Raw genomic sequence first — 7663 nt, 5'->3', positions numbered from 1 at the left:
GAAAATCATCAAAAGGACCAAATTTTGAAAGTTTAACGAACTTCGTGACTTTTATGTAGTATAGCACAAAAAAATATTCCAAAAGACCAAATTTTGAAAGTTTAACAAACTTCGTGACTTTTATGTAGTATAGCAAACAAGAATTTTCCAAAATTTTAAAATTTGCAATTATAATGAACTTCGTGACTTTAATCTAGTATTTAGCACACAAAAAATCTTCCAAAAAACTCAAATTTTCAATTTTAACAAACTTCGTGACTTTTATGTCGTATAGCACACGAAAATCTTCCAAAATACCAATATGTGCAAGTTAAACGAACTTCGTGACTTTTATGTAGTATAGCACACAAAAATCTTCCAAAATACCAAATTTACATGTTTAACGAACGTCTTGACTTTTACGTAGTATAGCACACGAAAATCTTAAAAAATATTAAAATTTGCAAATTAAACGAACTTTGTGACTTTTATGTAGTAGCATACGAAAATCTTCCAAAAAACCAAATTTTGACAGTTTAACAAATTTCGTGACTTTTGTGTATAATATAGCATAGGAAAAATCTTCCGAAAGACTAAATTTTGCGAGTTTAACAAACTTCGTGATTTTATGTAGTATAGCACACGAAAATCTTCCAAAATACCAATGTATGCAAGTTTAACGAACTTCGTGACTTTTACGTTGTAAAGCACACGAAAATCTACAAAAGGACAAAATTTTGAAAGTTGGACGAACTTCGTGAGTTTTACGTAGTATAATAGCACACAAAAATCTTCTAAAACCAAATTTTGCAAGTTTAACAAACTTTGTGACTTTTATGTAGTATAGCACACAAAAATCTTCCAAAGACCAAATTTTAAAAGTTTAACATACTTCATGACTTTTATGTAGTATAGCACACGAAAATCTTCCAAAATATTAAAATTTGCAAGTTTAACGAACTTCGTTACTTTTATTTAGTAGCACACAAAAATCTTCATGAAGACCCAATTTTGCCAATTAAACAAATTTCGTGATCTTTATGTAGTATATAGCACGCAAAAAATCATCCAAAAGAATAAATTTTACAAGTTTAAGAAGCTTCGTGACTTTTACGTAGTATAGCATACGAAAATCTTCCATTAAACCAATGTATACAAGTTTAACGAACTTCGTGACTTTTATGTAGTATAGCACACGAAAATCAATGAAAGGACCAAATTTTGCAAGTTTAACGAACTTCGTGACTATAATGAAGTATGCTCACAAATAATCTTCCAAAATAACAACGTATGCAAGTTTAACAAACTTTGTATATGGTATGTAGTATAGCTCACGAAAATTTTTCAAAATAACAAACTTTGCAAGTTTAACGAACTTCGTGACTATAATGTAGTATGCTCATGAAAATCTTCCAAAATACCAAACTTTGCAATCTTAGCGAACTTCGTGACTAAAATGTAGTATATCACACGGAAATCTTCAAAAGGACCAAATTGTGCAAGTTTAACGAACTTCGTGACTTCTATGTAATATAGCACCGCAAATCTTCCGAAATATCAATGTATGCAAGTTAAACGAACTTCGTGACATTTATGTAGTATAGCACATGAAAATCTTCATCAATACGAAAGTTTGCAAGCTTAACGAATTTCATAATTTTTATGTAGTATAGCAAATGAAAATCTTCAAAAAGACCAAATTTTATGTTGTATAACACACTAAAAACTTCGTAACTTTTATGTTGTATGACACACTAAAAACTTCCAAATACCAATGTTTGCAAGTTTAACTAAATTTGTGTATGTTATGTAGTATAGCATACGAAAATCTTTCAAAACACTAAAATTTGCAAGTTTAACGAACTTCGTGACTTTTACGTAGTATAGCACAGGAAAAACTTCCTAAATATAAAAGTTTGCAAGTTTAACAAACTTCGGGACTTTTAGGTAGTATAGCACACGAAAATCTTCAAAAAGCCCAAATTTATTAAGTTTAAAAAACGTCGTGACTTTTATGTAGCATCGCACACGAAAATCTTCCAAAGTACCAATGTATGCAAGTTTAATAAACTTCGTGACATTTATGTATTGTAGCACATGAAAATCTTCCAAAATACCAAACTTTGTAAGTTTAACGAACTTCGTGACTTTTATGTAGTATAGCACACGAAAATCTTCCAAAATATTAAAATTAGCAAGTTTAATGAACTTCGTGAATTTTATGTAGTAGCACAAGAAAATCTTTCAAAAGACCAAATTTTGCAAGATTAACAAATTTCGTGACTTTTATTTATAATATAGCTCACGAAAAAGCTTCCGGAAGACTAAATTTTGCAAGTTTAACAAACTTCGTGATTTTATGTAGTATTGCACACGAAAATCCTCCAAAATACCAATGTATACAAGTTTAACGAACTTCGTGACTTTTATGTAGTAAAGCACGCGAAAATCTTCAAAAGGACCAAATTTTGAGAGTTGGATAAACTTCTTGAGATTTACGTAGTATAATAGCACACAAAAATCTTCTAAAATCCAAATTTTGCAAGTTTAACAAACTTCGTGACTTTTATGTAGTATAGCAAACAAAAATCTTCCAAAAGACCAAATTTTTAAAGTTTAACATACTTCATGACTTTTATGTAGTATAGCATACGAAAATCTTCCAAAATATTAAAATTTGCAAGTTTAACGAACTTCGTGACTTTTATTTAGTAGCACACGAAAATCTTCCAAAAGACCCAATTTTGCTAGTTAAACAAATTACGTGACTTTTATGTAGTATATAGCACACAAAAAATCATCCAAAAGATTAAATTTTGCAAGTTTAAGAAACTTCGTGACTTTTATACATTATAGCATACAAAAATCTTCCATAATACCAATGTATGCAAGTTTAATGAATTTCGTGACTTTTATGTAGTATAGCACATGAAAATCATCAAAAGGACCAAATTTTGAAAGTTTAACGAACTTCGTGACTTTTATGTAGTATAGCACAAAAAAAATATTCCAAAAGACCAAATTTTGAAAGTTTAACAAACTTCGTGACTTTTATGTAGTATAGCAAACAAGAATTTTCCAAAATTTTAAAATTTGCAATTATAATGAACTTCGTGACTTTAATCTAGTATTTAGCACACAAAAAATCTTCCAAAAAACTCAAATTTTCAATTTTAACAAATTTCGTGACTTTTATGTCGTATAGCACACGAAAATCTTCCAAAATACCAATATGTGCAAGTTAAACGAACTTCGTGACTTTTATGTAGTATAGCACACAAAAATCTTCCAAAATACCAAATTTACATGTTTAACGAACGTCTTGACTTTTACGTAGTATAGCACACGAAAATCTTAAAAAATATTAAAATTTGCAAATTAAACGAACTTTGTGACTTTTATGTAGTAGCATACGAAAATCTTCCAAAAAACCAAATTTTGACAGTTTAACAAATTTCGTGACTTTTGTGTATAATATAGCATAGGAAAAATCTTCCGAAAGACTAAATTTTGCGAGTTTAACAAACTTCGTGATTTTATGTAGTATAGCACACGAAAATCTTCCAAAATACCAATGTATGCAAGTTTAACGAACTTCGTGACTTTTACGTAGTAAAGCACACGAAAATCTACAAAAGGACAAAATTTTGAAAGTTGGACGAACTTCGTGAGTTTTACGTAGTATAATAGCACACAAAAATCTTCTAAAACCAAATTTTGCAAGTTTAACAAACTTTGTGACTTTTATGTAGTATAGCACACAAAAATCTTCCAAAGACCAAATTTTAAAAGTTTAACATACTTCATGACTTTTATGTAGTATAGCACACGAAAATCTTCCAAAATATTAAAATTTGCAAGTTTAACGAACTTCGTTACTTTTATTTAGTAGCACACGAAAATCTTCATGAAGACCCAATTTTGCCAATTAAACAAATTTCGTGATCTTTATGTAGTATATAGCACGCAAAAAATCATCCAAAAGAATAAATTTTACAAGTTTAAGAAGCTTCGTGACTTTTACGTAGTATAGCATACGAAAATCTTCCATTAAACCAATGTATACAAGTTTAACGAACTTCGTGACTTTTATGTAGTATAGCACACGAAAATCAATGAAAGGACCAAATTTTGCAAGTTTAACGAACTTCGTGACTATAATGAAGTATGCTCACAAATAATCTTCCAAAATACCAAACTATGCAATATTAACTAACTTCGTGACTATAATGTAGTATATCACACGGAAACCTTCCAAAGGACCAAATTTTGCAAGTTTAACGAACATCGTTACTTTTATGTAGTATATCACATAGAAATCTTCCGAAATATCAATGTATGCAAGTTAAACAAACTTCGTGACATTTATGTAGTATAGCACATGAAAATCTCCATCAATACGAAAGTTTGCAAGCTTAACGAATTTCATAATTTTTATGTAGTATAGCAAATGAAAATCCTTAAAAAGACCAAATTTTGTAATTTTAAATAACTTCGTGACTTTTATGTTGTATAACACACTAAAAACTTCCAAAATACCAATGTATGCAAGTTTAACAAACTTTGTGAATGTTATGTAGGATAGCACACGAAAATCTTCCAAAATACCAAAGTTTGTAAGTTTAACAAACTCCGGGACTTTTTGGTAGTATAATCAATGATAACAATAGGGTTAATTGATTCACTGATTTGTAATTGCCTTTAAATTGATTAAGAGGGATTTTATTCGATTAATGAGTATGTATTTTAAAAACCTTCCTTATTTTGCTTATCTAATTTATTAACATAACAGTTAGGATTAATCGATAAGAATATCAAAAAAAACTCATGGATCATTCTATTAAGTGTAAAATCTTCTATAAATAGATGACATCACTTAATTCCATTTCACCCCAATTTTAGAAATTAAAACTATACTATACTATTTTCTACTCCATTTTTCTATATTTTCTTATTCTATATTAAAGTTGTCTTCATTCCAATAGAGTGAAAAAAATTTGTGAAAGTTTGGTTAGCTTAACGAATTTCATAACTTTTATGTAGTATAGCACATGAAAATCTTCAAAAAAAACCAAATTTTGTAAGTTTAAATAACTTCGTGACTTTTATTTTGTAAAACACACTTAAAACTTCCAAAATACCAATGTATGCAAGTTTTACAATCTTTGTGTATATCATGTAGTAGAGCACACGACAATCTTCCAAAATACCAAAGTTTTCTAGTTTATCGAACTTCGGGACTTTTAGATAGTATAGCACACGAAAATCATCAAAAAGACCGAATTTTATAAGTTTAACGAACTTCGTGACTTTCATGTAATATCGCACACGAAAATCTTACAAATTACTAATGTATGCAAGTTTAACAAACTTCGTTACATTTATGTAGTATAGCACATGAAAATTTTCCAAAATACCTAACTTTGCAAGTTTAACGAACTTCAAAACTTTTATGTAGTATAGCACGAAAAAACTTAAAAAGGACCAAATTGTGCAAGTTTAACGAACTTCGTGACTTCTATGTAATATAGCACCGCAAATCTTCCAAAATACTAATGTATGCAAGTTTAACGAACTTCGTGACATTTATGTAGTATAGCACATGAAAATCTTCGTAGAGACGAAAGTTTACAAGTTTAACCAATTTCATGAGTTTTATGTATTATAGCACATGAAAATCCTCAAAAAGACCAAATTTTGTAAGTTTAAATAACTTCGTAACTTTTATGTTGTATAACACACTAAAAACTTCCAAAATACCCATGTTTGCAAGTTTAACAAAATTTGTGTATCTTATGTAGTATAGCATACAAAAATCTTTCAAAACACTAAAATTTGCATATTTAACGAACTTCGTGACTTTTATGTAGTATAGCACACGAAAAACTTCCTAAATACAAAAGTTTGCAAGTTTAACAAACTTCGGGACTTTTAGGTAGTATAGCACACGAAAATCTTCAAAAAGACTAAATTTTATTAGTATAACGAACATCGTGACTTTTATGTAGCACCGCCCGCGAAAATCTTCCAAAATACCAATGTATGCAAGTTTAACAAACTTCGTGGCATTTATGTATTGTAGCACATGAAAATCTTCCAAAATACAAAACTTTGCAAGTTTAACGAACTTCGTGACTTTTATGTAGTATAGCACACGAAAATCTTCAAAAGACCAATGAATGCAAGTTTAACGAACTTCGTGATATTTAAGTACTGTAGCACATGAAAATATTCATCAATACCAAAGTTTGCAAGTTTAACAAATATGCTAATTTTTATGTTTTATAGCACGCGAAAATCTTACGAAATACAAATGTATGCAAGCTTACCTAACTTCATGACTTTTATGTAGCAAAAAAATCCAAAATACAAAATTTTGCAAGTTTGAGGAACTTTGTGACTATTATGTTGTATAGCACACAAATATCTTCAAAAAGGCCATATTTTGTAAGTTTAAATAACTTCGTGACTTTTATGTAGTATAACACACGAAAAAATTCCTAAATACCAATGTATGCAAGTTTAACGAACTTCGTGACTTTTATGTAGTATAGCACACGAAAATCTTCCAAAATAACAACTTATGTAAGTTTAACAAACTTTGTATACGGTGTGTAGTATAACTCACGAAAATTTTCCCAAAAAACAAACTTTGCAAGTTTAAAGAACTTCGTGACTATAATGTAGTATGCAACGGAAATCTTCAAAAGGGCTAAATTTTGCAAGTTTAACGAACTTCGTTACTTTTATGTAGTATATCACACGAAAATCTTCAAAAGACCAATGTATGCAAGTTTAACGAACTTCGTGACATTTAAGTAGTATAACACATGAAAATCTTCATCAATACCAAAGTTTGCAAGTTTAACAAATATGGTCATTTTTATGTTGTATAGCAAGCGAAAATCTTACAAAAAACCAAGGAATGCAAGCTTAACTAACTTCGTGACTTTTATGTACCCAAAAAAATCCAAAATACCAAACATTACAAGTTATAGGAACTTCGTGACTATTATGTAGTATAGCACACAAATATCTTCAAAAAGACCAAATTTTGTAAGTTTAAATAACCTCATGACTTTTATGTAGTATAACACACGAAAAAATTCCTAAATACCAATGTATGCCAGTTTAACAAACTTCGTGACAATTATTTAGTGTAGAACACGAAAATCTTCCAAAATACCAAAATTTTCAAGCTTAACGAACTTCGTGACTTTTATGTAGTATACCACACGAAAATCTTCAAAAATAACAATGTATGCAAGTTTAACAAACTTTGTGTATGTTATGTAGTATAGCTCACGTAAATCTTTCAAAATACCAAACTTTGCAATATAACGAACTTCGTGACTATAATGTAGTATGCACACAGAAATCTTCAGAAGGACCAAATTTTGCAAGTTAAACGAACTTCGTGACATTTATTATGTATAGCACATGAAAATCTTCATAAATACGAAAGTTTGCAAGATTAACGAATTTCATGATTTTTATGTAGTATAGCAAATGAAAATCTTCAAAAAGACCAAAGTTTGTAAGTTTAAATAACTTCGTGACTTTTTTGTTGTATAACACACTAAAAACTTTCAAAATACACATGTATGCAAGTTTAACAAACTTTGTGAATGTTATGTAGTATAAGCACACAAAAATCTACCAAAATACCAAAGTTTGTAAGTTT

Source organism: Vicia villosa, linkage group LG6 (genome assembly GCF_029867415.1).
Source record: "Vicia villosa cultivar HV-30 ecotype Madison, WI linkage group LG6, Vvil1.0, whole genome shotgun sequence".
In the NCBI taxonomy this organism is placed as follows: Eukaryota; Viridiplantae; Streptophyta; class Magnoliopsida; order Fabales; family Fabaceae; genus Vicia; species Vicia villosa.
This window is presented reverse-complemented; position numbering follows the sequence as displayed.